The sequence below is a fragment of the Coccinella septempunctata genome, chromosome 6, assembly GCF_907165205.1.
Source record: "Coccinella septempunctata chromosome 6, icCocSept1.1, whole genome shotgun sequence".
In the NCBI taxonomy this organism is placed as follows: domain Eukaryota; kingdom Metazoa; phylum Arthropoda; class Insecta; order Coleoptera; family Coccinellidae; genus Coccinella; species Coccinella septempunctata.
In genome coordinates, this window is record NC_058194.1 from 10,303,895 (window position 1) to 10,318,015 (window position 14,121).

At 34.1% G+C, this 14,121-nt stretch overlaps 1 protein-coding gene across 5 annotated transcripts in view; it reads left to right on the forward strand.

Moving 5' to 3' along the window:
* The window catches only part of LOC123315826, a 164,008-nt gene that overhangs the window by 35,426 nt on the left and 114,461 nt on the right, over positions 1 to 14,121 (forward strand). The window contains exon 1 of one of the 5 annotated variants that reach the window (XM_044901699.1): positions 8,308 to 8,506. The exons of the other annotated variants lie outside the window; for them this stretch is intronic. The gene's annotated coding sequence lies outside the window, so the exon portion shown is untranslated. Of the gene's footprint in view, positions 1 to 8,307; positions 8,507 to 14,121 lie in introns of those variants that run through there. 5 annotated transcript variants of the gene reach the window in all.

The window sequence follows — 14,121 nt, forward strand, 5'->3', positions numbered from 1 at the left end:
ATAGGGAAAGTCTTTTTCAACTGTAGTTTATCTTCTTCATATAGGTATACTCGTCTGGTAAATTATTCACCTATTCATAAACTTCCCCCTACTATCAAGCTACTTTCTCGTCTGAATTTGAGAATAAAACTAGTTTTTAGTCTTTCAAAGTTTATTGACGACTTTTTCTAAAATAACATGACTAGGTAACGAAGAGCAAATGAAAATATTAAATATCGATTGAAATTTATTCTGGGAGGATTCTGCATTTCTTAATAAACTTTTTAGGGATTTCACTCCCAATCTCTGAAACGAAATCAATTGAAAATGAAATCAACGATTTGCTCCTGTGTAAATTCTCGCACTAATTTGTCAGGAGCAAATTGACTAGAAAAAATTTTTGCCTGACAATGAACTGAAAATAAATAACGTTGAAATTATAATTCTAAGTGGTAACGTTTCGGAGTATATATCAGACTCCTTCATCAGACGAAAAATCTATTTTCGAAAATCTTCTGAATTGTGCCTTTTGTTTGACATTAATTGTCAATACATAGAAACAGAGACTGCATAGAAACGTTGCCAAATTATTATTTTGATCTAATAGAATACACGTAGACTCTTGAATCTTTCGTTTATAATGGTCTGGTTCCGTCAATAAAATTTACAATGGAATTAGAGCAGGATAACAAAATTTCATTCCTAGATATTTCAATAAAGAAGTTTTCGAATTATTTTGAAACGAGCGTATACCGAAAAAAGACACATACTAATAGATGTTTGAATTTTTATTCCAATCATCAAGTAAATGTCAAAAGAGGTATTATTAAAACACTTTATGATAGAGCTAATTTAATGTCATCTACACCCGAAATTAGAATAAATATTGAAGTTGACTTCATTAAAAATTTTCTTAGGGATAATCAATACACGGAAAATTTTATCGAAAAAACAATATTAAATTTAGAAAGAAAAATGACTAATCAAAATCGTAATAATGATCAGGAACAACCAACAAACCGTCAAGAACAACCAAATCTATTGAATGTAATTCCTTATGTTAATGGCCTTTCAGAAAAAATAAGAAGAATCGGTTCGAAGTTCAACATACGAACTGTTTTTAAAACGCAAAATGATTTAAGATCTATGTATATTAACAAAAACTAAACCTTTGAACGAAAAACAAAAATCAAAAAATTGTATTCACAACATACCCTGTATTGGGGTAAAACTTATACAGGTGAAACGTCCAGACCTCTAGAAATAAGAAAACGCGAACGTAAAAATAATATTAAAAATAGAGAAATTAATCGATCACAGATCGCAGATGTTCTAATACGGGAGACCACATGATGGATTGGGACAACACTAAAATTTTAATGACGGAACCAGACCATTATAAACGGAAGATTAAAGAGATAACGTATTCTATTAGATCAAGATAATAATTTGGCAAATTGTTCGGTAGGAATAGATCATATTTGGATCAATTTACTAAAGAAGGAACTGTCATCCGGTAATTTCAAAATTAAAAGAATCAACGTTTCTATGCAGTCCCTGTTTCTATGTATTGACAATTAATGTTAAACAAAAGCCTCAATTCAGAAGATTTTCGAAAATAGATTTTTCGTCTGATGAAGGAGTCTGATATAGAGTCCGAAACTTTACCACTTAGAATTATTAGAATTTCGAGTTAATTTGCTCCTGACAAATTAGTGCAAGTATTTACGCAGGAGAAAATCGTCGATTTAATTTTTAATGAGGTATTTCTCTAAATCTCAAAATATATGTCATTGAAATCCTTATAACTCAAATATATCGTAATATATTTTTTTAGAATATTAATTGCGTTTTGTCTGTATTCACTTACGAAAATTCTAATTTCAGAAGTGCTCTCTTATGAACATTCTACGTCATTTTCACAATCCGGCAACGCCCGTCGAATCAATTAAGGTCATGAAAGTTTTATGGTCATCATAGATTTAATAAATATCGAGTTTGGTGATCACATTTGACAAGGAAAACAAGCAGTCCATAGAAATATCAAACAATGACACAAAATGTCATCGTTTTTAGGAATATATAGACACAGATTACAGAAACAATTTTTTGAAATATGTGGATATAGAATTTTATATCTTCTTGATGAGTTCCACTGTTGTCTAATTAACAAATATTACTATACTTTAGTAAAGGCATTCTACGTCACAAGCTTTTACATATTCGAAGTTTCGAAGGGTATATTTCTGAAATTTCTTAATTTTGAAGCCAATCTTTTACGTGTTGGATAACAAATGAAAAAGGTTTCCATAAATAATTTTAAATTCTATTTTGTTTCAGAGATTGGGAGTGAAATCCCTGAAAATTTTATTAAAAAAATATTAAATGTGACATGTGACCTCCTTACGGACGAATTCGTCTGTAAGATTTTAACACTATCCAAAAAACAGATTGCGAAAATTTGAAACGTCGAATATCTCGAAAACCTAGGAACATTAACTAGAAGGACTAATTCATTTAAAAAAAAATATATTTTTCTGAACGACCCTAACGTCCTCTACCCGCAGGTATCATATTTTCTATTCATTACGCCACACCCTGTATAAAGACGTATTACGCAATATAAGGGAGACCAATACTCCGCTGCGCGCTATTGGAAGCTAATGTCATTTTTCCACCCTGATCCGGACTTCGTGAATATTTTCGTGGTAACGGGTCTTTCAAAGAGCGCTCCATTTTGTTTTGTCAATAAAACACATTATTCAATTGTAAGTTATTGAAATTCTTAATTCTTTAACCTTCTCCAGCCCAATGATGCCATATGGCATCATTGGGTTAACAGTGTTCATTTCATTAAAACAGAAAGCTATTCCACAATGAGCTCTGTATCATTTGGATCTATCGTTCATTGGTAGATGACATTACCAAAATTTAAGTCAGTTACAGAAGTTTGATAAGAAGGAATTTCATTTATGTTCAGTCGGTTCGCCATAAGCTACGTGCATAAGTGATAATTTTTACTTTTTTTACTATTATTATCACCCAAAACTCGGGCATATCTTTGTAAACGGTAGTATATATAGTATTTTCTGCATATTCTGTTGAGTTTTTCAGTTTTGTTCCATAAAATCAACCCCCTGATGGCCAAAACTTGTGTCAATATTTTACTCAAGAGTTGAAAAAAAAAATTTTTTCCTCACCGATGTGTTTAGTTTACTTTTTGTACATAGTTATTGTTGAGAAATATTTTTTTCAATGGCCGGATAATAATTCGGGCTGGAAAGGGTTAAAAAGAATAATGGATATCATTAGTTACGAAACAAAACATCATTTAAATGACCACCACTAAAAAGCTGGCCGGAATGAAGTTGGTGCACTCAACTTTCCATGAAACAATTCTCCACGACGAAGCAGGTCGTATATTAGCAATTATTCGTTCAATATTGATCTGTAAATCGTTTAAATTCGCTGAATGTTTGCTGTAAACCAATGACTTAATGTAACTCCAAAGAAAGAAGTCCAATGGAGTTAAGTAGCACGAAGGAGGCGGATAATTTATCGGTCCATTTCTTGAAATAATCAAATCACCAAATTTTGTTTTCGAAAAAGACATTGTTTCATTGGCAGTTTGACAAGTGGCAACGTCTTGTTGAAACCACATGTTCTCTAAATTAAGACGAGCTAATTCAGGCCTTAAAAAATCAGTCAATGAACGGTAACGATTTCCATTGACAGTTACCGCCTTATGATCTTACCCTCTTAGGTCCAATGACTGACTCCTCCAGCATAAAATCCGCACCAAACAGTAAGCTTATCAGGATGTAAAGGCAGTTCTTGATATTCTTCAGGTTTATCACTACTCCAGATATGGTAATTCTGCTTATTAACTCGTCGCTGAGAATGATTTTCTTATGAAAATCAGCATCATTTCCTATTTTTGCTAAGCACAAATTGCTGAATAAACGACGCTTTGAATGATTATCTTGCTTGAATTCCTGCTTTAAAATAATTTTGTATGGATGTGAACCAAGGCCACTAAGACGTCTGAGAGCTCGGAAGATGCAATATTCTCTTCACTTCTTGCATTTTTTGTCTTACTGGTACTGAAACTGCATGAAGTCTAAAATTTATTTCAAACTTCTTCACTAAACGTTCAATTGTTCTTTCATCCGGACGATTATAACGACCGAAAATTGAAGCTAAAGCACGTAAATTTAGAGTAACAGATCGCGATTTTTCATAATAAATTTGGATTGCTTGTAAACGTTGTTGAAGCGTGCACTTTTTTATGATTAAATGGTTAACAATGACCTACTTCTACAACCGTCAATGTTACAAAAAAAACTGCCGTGTTTGAGTAGTCAATTCAAAAATGGGGCGTTTCTATTGAAAGACCCTTCATATACCGTCTACAGGAGATTTATACGGCCTCGGGGATCCCGTAGACGAATTTTTGACTGGGCCGAGAAATGGCGGATTTATCGCAATATATACAATAAACGTATTTACTACATAACTTCTTGAAAACCCATAGTGGAATTCATAATAAAAAAGGTTTATAGTCTAAAATCCACTTTTATTTGAAACAATTTATTTTCCGGCTATAATACAGTCATCTTCAAAGCCATACTGAAAGGTGGAAATATTGTAAGTACTTAATACAAAAATGCTCGAATTTTGGACTCACATATAAAATAAATAAAGTTTTAGTCAAATAAGTTCTAGTCTAAAAGCCATACTCTAATTCAGAAGGTTCAAACCCTCACAAAAGAAAAACGAAAACAATTATGTCATTTTACATGAAATGGGTACATCCTGGCATGAAATGAAACAAAACAGAAACGAAACAAAATAGGTCTGACAGGTGGTGTCATTATTCTCATCTTGCGTGTGTGCGGCCTCAGTAATTATTTAATTTTCAACATCATATTTCATGATTTCTTTCTCCTTATAATATTCATGCCAGGGGTTGCGTTCACAAACTTACTCCGAGAGTAGAGTATGAGTATGGCCATGCTCAGAGAGCATACTCTGAGGAACTAATTTCAAGTTAATATCTCAATATTTTTTTGTAATTGGACCCCTGGGCCTCGGAACCACTCAATTCTTCTTCCATTGAAAACTCAAAACCCAGTTCGGTCATATTGATAAAGCGAATACAGCTTTATGCTTCTATGGTCAGGTTATCAGAGTCATTCAGATCACATTAATTATGAATATTTGAAAATATGCTCGAAACATGTGAAATAACGAGAATTTCTATACGACTGATGCATATCTACCTAAACTAGTATACTAGCATATCTTATCACAAGTGATCATTCTAATATTTTTTGTTAGAGCATTACAAATAGATATAGCCAGAACTGTGCCAAAGCATTGTGCTTTTAGTGCTTGTGAAAGCACTTGAAAGCTTAAAGCTTCCTTTACTGTCATTTTTAGTACGGTTAAAGGAAGCTTTAAAATTAAAGGGACTTTAGGTTTGATTATAAAACCGTCCGATAGTGCTTATTAATCCCAAAACAGCTCCCGAGCACTAAAGTGCTCGCAATAAAGATTAGAGAGATCTAAGCCCTTCAGAAATTTTGTCGGAACACAATTAAGCGATGCGTTGTCACTTTATGAACATGCTTAGTATACCACAGATACAGGGTTGGCCTATTCGATGAATAATAAGTGATCGAAATCAATTGCGTCCATCGAAAAGGAAAAGAGATAGGACAGACGTAGGTTAAGGGTCCATTTTGGATTTTGCTTATACGATTTCTTTAGAGTATTTCTGGTATTTTAAAAATACCGACACAAATGAATTGAAACTACTTGTGTAGTTTAAATGGAAAACAGAAAATTCTCAGGAGCCGTTTGGCAGATGACTACCAAATTCTTCAAAAACTTCCAAAATCAAATCAATCAACGAATGTTATGTTTCTGAATTGATTCTATCGATGATTCGATAAATAATTTCAATTTTTCGTGAACTATTTGTGGATTCGCAACAATACCAACAAACAATTAGGTCACAGACAAATCAAGCAGTTCGGATTTCAAAATTCTTCCTTGATGATTTACGTAAAATAGACTCAAATATATAATAACAAATATATGTTTTAATTTGAAAATATTCAGTTTTGATGAATTCGGGTTTTTACCCGATGTTCCGAGTTACACTGATATAATGGGATCTTTCACACGTATTCCGGTTTAGTTTCGCACCGGAAAACAACCGGATTGCACTTTCAGCGGCGCTTATCGCCGCGAGATTTCCACTGTACGGATAAAACCCGATGAATAATTTTTCATCCGGTTGTTTTCCGCTAAAAACTCGACGAAAAAACCCGTGGTGTGAAAGGAGTCTGGGGTTCTCAAGAGTGCATCTGGATTATTCTTATAACCACGTGCTGGAGCTCGTTGTACACAACTCTGTTGATATTATTTATGTAATAACCCTCCGTCAGGCGCTCTAAGAATATTGAGAGTTCGGGCGCAATGCATCTAATAGATTCTAATGAGAACGTCATGTTCTAATAGGTCCAAATAAATTAATATTCAAACAGAGGAAGAATTTTTTTAAACGATGATAATTCTCACAAAAGTTTATTCCAAAGGCATAACCAGAAATAAATAAAATTCTCTGTCAGATCCTAGAAGTTGGAAGACGGACTAATATGCTTTGAGGTCTATGTTTCACACGCACATGATTAGAAATTAGAATTTTGTTTTCCACTGGGTCGTCTTGCCTTTTCCTAAAAAGCTGTCAGCATTTTCATCATACCCAAACCTATTAAAACTCCCATACAGGTTGAAAATGGATTACGTACCTCAGCTAACAAATCTTCAGATGATGAAGATAAGTCTGATTGCGACGACGATAATGACAACTGCGATTATGAAAGCAGCGAGGAATCGGAGGAAAATGTAATATACCGATTTGAAATATCACTTGATTCAAGTGATACTTAGTGAATGAAAAATTTTTTGTTATAAAATAAATCTCTTTATACTTTAAGTTTTTTTCATAGTATCCATTAGGTAATTATAATTTTGGATTAAATGTAAAGTCGCTTCTACTATTGTTTGAACCCCTTGCTAAAAACCCTATCTATCGACGCACAGAACACAACTGATTCTCCGAACTCGCACAAGCTTACGGAGCTTCTGAGGGGTACTTCGGTACCTATGGAGAATCAGGATAATATGAATATGAATATATATAAATATAAATATGCGCAATGGCTTTAAATACTCACATGGTTAGCATACACATTCCTAATCTAACGAGTGGCCTTGCGCGCCACTTTCACTTTATTTCGGATATCTCGCGTTTTCAACAGATGGCAGACCTAACTTGCGGCCATTTTTTCACAGGCAGCCATATATCATCATATTCGAAAAAAAATTAGCTTCAATTTGATATCAAAAACATCCGTGTACTTTATGAACGTAGAAATACATCGAAATGTTACCTGCTTACACCTGGCTGCGAGGTAGTTGCGGCCAAGTGTGCAACGGCAGCCATGGATTTTAGTATTCTCTACATGCATTGCTATGATGTAGATGATATTTTATTTCAATACGGAGTGAACGAAATTTCTCTTCGAATATTGATTAACATTAATTTAATTAAAATTACTTGCGGCCACTTTTGACAGGCTGCGGTGTTATCAGTGTATTCTCCTATCCATAAACGTATCTAAAAATGTGTGTTTGACTCTGTACGTAATGAACGTAGTGATTCTGCAGCGGGATCTCAGACTACAAGTATTAAATCACTTATCAGCATTTCAGTATTTTGAAAATTGTTCATTTCTCTTCTTTCACATAAGATTCGGTGAAATCCTGAATTTTTCCTCCATTTAATGTTTCTTGTTTCGTTCAAAACCTTCCTGAGAGAACATAAAAAATAAGTTATAAAGTCAATGTAGAGTTAACTTTCATTAAAATTGAGATTTTCAGAATGTGTGTTAATTTTTTTGCGCAATGTACATTTGAATTTATAGGTGGTTCGAAAATGGTGAAACACAATACCATCGTGCTTCTGAAAAAATTACAAAATTTTTAAACATATTATTCCTCAAATGCGCAGAAATTTTTGTGAAGTTAACTAAAACTTATAAACAAAACTAATATTTTTCTATATTTTTTATTTCCCTGCGAAAAGTCTCTGCGCCTCAACCGATGTTTTGCTTGCGTTTCCGTGATGAAAGTTTGCAAATTACCTTCGACCTGTAACCTCAATTTTTTCAGATACCTAGAGAAGTTCGATGAGCGATTCGTTGGTGAATTTCGAGAACGACGCACGACGTTCGCGACATCCATATTTTATTCACCAATTTCAATATAGATCAACCCACAATCGCGGTCTGACATCCCGCGAGGGTCCGTTTTAATCAATCAAGAAAGTCTCCGCTTGTCATCGCTTTGATATATTAGTCTTGGAATAATAGTTGATAATTTCACGGTGCAGTTTTTTTCCGATGAGGATATTCGGTTGATTGTGGTTTCTTTTGTTGGTACACAGCATCTGTTGGTGAGTTGAATTTTCATAATGCGTTATTCTCAGTAGAATATTTTATGAACGTAGAGAATAGGAAGTGGCTTTGTCAGACCCACATATATTGGGACTATTGCTGAAAACTACAGGGTGCCCCAGAAACACGATAAGTCGAAAACACTTGGTGTTAGAGCTACTAGGCTCTCTTAACCCTTTCACTGCTGAATTAGGTAGCGGAAAGGCCAATTTGTGTGCTGAATTAGGAATCGCTGGAAATGTATGAAAACGGTCAACGCTCACAGTGCTCACACAACAGCTTACTTATATGAATATACGATTAAAGCTTTCCAGGTTACAAAGTGTCTTACGTATACGTATACGTGCATCTGAATGACATCGAAAAAATTAAAGGGGTTAATATTTTGAGTAAAATTAAAGGGGGTATTTGGTTTAAAATTTTTTTTAAATCTCCGACCGAAAAAGTTATACCCCTCCAAATATTCCAACCCTTTCTGCGAACCTACCTACTTCAGAGTTGAAAAAACTACAACATAAGTGATTTCATTTTTTCTGTTAATCTTTGGAATGATGTAACCGTTCCAGGAGGAAGGTTTCGGGGTAAGGTTTTTGAAAAAATTTCATACCAAATACCCACCTAAATTTTCACCGCAGAATCACCCCTTACATTTTTTCAGTGTTATTCAGATAAACCCTGAATATATGTTATTGTTAGTATTTGCATCCATGAAATCAATAATCGGAACAGTGATTGCGGGAATTTGGACAATTATCTTCCTTTTCGAATCATTATCTGAAAACTCGCCGAGATTTTAAATAAATATCTGAAAAGGAATACTTGGATTATTATTATTATCATTATATGTTTTTACCGCCTATGTAATTGGCCATCGAGTAAAAATTTTAAATAATAAAATAATCTTTTCGCTCACAATGGTGAATTTTTATAGATATCGATTGAAATTTATTTTGGGAGGATTTTGCATCTCTTCATAAACTTTTTAGGGTTTTCACTCCCAATCTCTGAAACAAAATCAATTAAAAATGAAATCAACGCAGGAGCAAATCGTTGATTTCATTTTTAATTGATTTTGTTTCAGAGATTGGGAGTGAATTGGGAGTTTATGAAGAGATGTGAATTTTTATACAAATAGGATAGAAAGCTCCATTTCGAAAACAATAACGTGAAAATGTTTTCAGTATAAAGCATAAATATCTAGGACTAGGAATGATCACAAAAAGTGGTACAGGAGTTTGTGCACATAATGACCATAAACTGTTAGGATGTTGTTATGTTTAAATGCTCCTCCGTAAGATTCTCTATATCCCTTCGTCAGTAGTATCATTATCCGTGCCCTTTTTTGTAAGATGAAGATTTTTTCAGTATTCCCTATTCCCCGAAATAAAATGCCATAACCAATCAAAAACTGGGAGTTGGAGAAATATAAAGTCTAGAAAGAGTAGGTCGATTCGAACTTGTTTGCTTAGTTCGAAAATGCTGCATGTCACCACAGCCTTCTAAATACGGCTCTATAGCTCTATTATATTGAAAGTTCGGATATTCCTAGTCAGTTGTTGGCTAGCTTATGAGAACTGTGAACGTACGTTGGTTGCGCGCATTACGCTGCAGGGTTCAAGATCATCCTGTTTTTTATTATTTTTTGCAATAAAAAGGCCACCATTTTCTCCCTTCTATAAATTTGTTTGTTTTTTGGGTACCATTCAATTCATCATCAAACTGGAAACAAAAATTCGGTGGGAGTGTCATTCCAATAATGCCAGCAATTCAAGAAAAAACAAAACAAACAATGCTTCGGAATTGCTGTTTCCAATTCCATATTTTCGGTTAGCACTTGGAGTAATATGTATTTTCATTGAAATTCATCATCATTCGCTTTTCCGAGACTTAAAAAATTTATTTTATTTTGTGGGTACTATAAAGTTGCAATCACATCGACATGACGACAATGTTCACTGAACGGAATGAAGAAACCAGGTTGTTTTGGTGGAACAACTCCATGTAGCCAGCCTATCATATCGAAAACGTGACGGCCCTTGCGGCAGCAGTACCCAACGATATAATCGACACAGAAAGTTATTTATTAATAGACCTAATTTCATCTCGAAGGACCTCATATTATACACAACAAATGGTTTTTAACTTGTTAATGGCATCTTTGCATTGACAAGTTATTATTAACATGCCATTAACATTATTATTATTAACATGTCATTAACATGTTAGAGGTACTCGTAGAAATTAATGAAAGGACCCCGCACACCTACTTAGGAAAAGCGGGTCTAGTGAATTTTCCCCATTTTTACATATTATATTTATATCAACCTTAAGAACAATATATTAGATTTTCACGGAGGTCTTACACCCGGTTTGTTCTATAGGGCGTTCCAAAATTGCAGCTACGGAAAAATGAATCTTCAAATTTTGATGATAATTCTTCTAATTTTCAAAAGTTCATCATGATGCCTTGGGTTCTGAATAACAAGATATCACAGATATTCAAACACCGCTTGCTACTTTAAGTTTCGTTATACAGGCTGTTCCACGAAGCTGGTTAAGTAACTGAATGTAACTTTGTTAGTGACTTTGGGACCACCCTGAGTTTTTCAAAATATGATACCATGATGTATGTCCACCTCTGTAGGAAGTTTCATCAATGTACAAAGAACAGTTGCAAAATTATTCAGGTTTAAATTCGGATTTCATACAATTTTTCTTCAAAACTTTTCAGTAGTTGAGATTGCTGTCAAGGAATAACAGTTTTCATTCATTATAATTATTATGATAGGTATTGACGGTCGGTCCAAAGGTGTTTTTATTCAGGAATGTACAGGATAAACATTCCATACATTACAGGATTGTGCATTGTACTGAATGTAGGAAACGCATTGCTTCGGTGGAACAACACCATGTTGCCTGCTTGTTGCGTATCCTCTTCAGTGGAAAAGGCATTTGATCTTAGGAGAAATAACACTTTGAAGTCCTTAGTATCTTGAATCCATCTTCAGCGACTTCAAGGGATTAAATCTCATCAGAGGAATCGTCAACACAAATTTTCAGATTCAAAAAGGAAAAATTACATTTTCGAGAAAGGAGCAATAGGACAATCAATTATAAAATTATATAAAATGAAAAATTTCACAGTCAAAATAACTATAGTCGATTTTGGAATCCATCAATCGAAAAACTTTCTTTGTAATCTTTGAATTATAGAATTTCATGCAGAACAGTGGGTGGGTAGAGTTCATATGGGAGGTGATGATGAAACAATAATTTCTGGGAATAAAAATAGAAAACAACACTTATTTCAGGATCACCTCTATAGGCGGCACACAAGGTGAAGAAGAAATATGTAGGCAATATAAAACGATTATGGCTTAGCCTCAGCCAGTTAATCGAAAATTTATGGGAAGCGAAGCTGTGGGAGATACAAATTTCTAAAGTATCTAACTCAAGTCATGCTGTATTTCTGTAATGTGTTCTCCCCAAATGTGTCAGCCGGATTTAGGTTCTCTCGGTGAGTTGTACTTGTAAATTAAATTCTAACCTTCACTTACCTAAGAGTCTGTGTAAATGAATAACGGCGCTGCACTATGGATGTGAATAAACGTTCGAATAATTCAGTTTCATATGAAAAGAAGTATGAACTGTCATAAACCAGACCATTTTGTGCATAGACTTCTAAAGTTGTTTCATTCTTTTAATCTTTAGGCGATGCTTTTCGGCTCTTATAGCTATTTTCTTATCAAGTGAGAAAGTGATACTTGCCCGCACGAAACTGCCACTACGATGCTAAGCAGAGTCCGAGTAAGCAGTTGAGTGCGGGCAAGACACTTTCCGCAAGAGTTAGGAACAATATTTTTTCTACAAGCGCTTTAAATATATAAATACATAATACATATATCCATTTTACGAAACAGATCAAATTTGATATGATAAATTCATATATAATGACAGACGTAATTCTGCATGCCGTTACGCCCGTGGGTTTTTCATTGTTGGCGTTCGGTGCATAGAGTAGAGACATGACAGAATTAAATTTACCCTATAATATTTGCGTGCGGTAAAAGCCCTCTGCTATTTCTTTCCCGCACGCAAATGCATAGAAGTTGAACGCGCACGCTTGTAGAAAAAAATATATTCACTGGGACTGGGCACCATTTTCGTTCTCATCTGTCATCCGCTGGTTGAATCAGATGATCAACACGTGTGTAACAGTCATAAAACCAACCATGTTATTTCAGTCCGCAAGTTTCGATCTCCCAAGCTGTAGTATTCAACTGAGCGATCTCAAGTTTTGGTTAATCCATAACTCTGACATAATAAATGACCGTAGGATTATCGATAAATCGACCCTTGTTAAATTTCTCCTTCCCCTGTAAGCTAAAGGCGCGATATTTATAGGATTACAACAGGAATATATAGCCCAAGAGGGAGTTTGCTTGTAAACAGGAGCAGGTGAAGAGAATGCTTCAAATAGGGGAAGGGTCCCTTAACAAGGTTTGGAGTTGAAAACAGGTGGTCCTATCTCCAGCTGCATCATTATAATGGGATTGTGAGAAGAGGCTATTGAGATAAAATATATAAACATGTACGAAACAGAATATCATTAGATGTGGTAGAAAATTGGGTGATTTTCATGCGATGAACGAATGGATTTATATTTTCGAATATCCTCCCACAATTGACTGCATCTTCGCTAATAGGTAATATTCATTCAATAAAGATATAATTAAACCATTTTCAGTGATAGGCCACTAGTGTTACACTCTGAAATCGACCGATTAAGAAAAAATTGTAACCAAGGAATTCATTGCAGGAAAAGCTTCATACATGCCCCAATATAAAAATCATAGGTTTTCCCTCAGTGAATTTTTACGTTAGGAGAGATAGGCTGAAAGGTGCCCCCTGAAGAGGTTTTTTCGCTGTTTTCTGGTCATATCCGCGGGACTGAAAATTTCAAGATATTGGTCGTTACGAAAGTTGTAGAGTATTATATTTATTTATTTATTTAGTCAATTAGGAATACAAACAGGTGATAAACACCCAACACAGTATCCACCATTAAGAAATACCAAGTGTGTCAGAGTGAACAGTTTACATTTAACTTATCTAATAGAACAATTATATTATTTATATTATACTATAGTGATAAAGAAAACAAGAAAAATAAAAAATATAGCAAATCAATGATAACAAGTATGAGTTTTAGTGAAACAATATTCTTCACTTTGAAAAATGCGGCATCGAAAAGCTAGCCAAAAAACAAAAATACGATCAATTGAAAAAGAAGAAGAACATTCTATTGACATAAGTATATTTTGCCTATAATGAGACCACACTCATTTATTTTGGATTACCCGTTATCGCTACAAAGAATCTCAAATTTTGACCAATTTTTCAGAATGAAAAAAATCCGTTTTAGCAAAATTTTTTTTGCAACTTGCAATTATACAAATTTTAAATTTTGTGATAATACATGTGAAAAATAAAACGTAAGCATATTAAACGTACATGAACTATAAATGAAAATATTCTTTTCTTAACCTAAATTTGAACTGTTTTACATTAATTGAATCTTCAATTTGTGATGGAAGGCTATTATACCATCTTC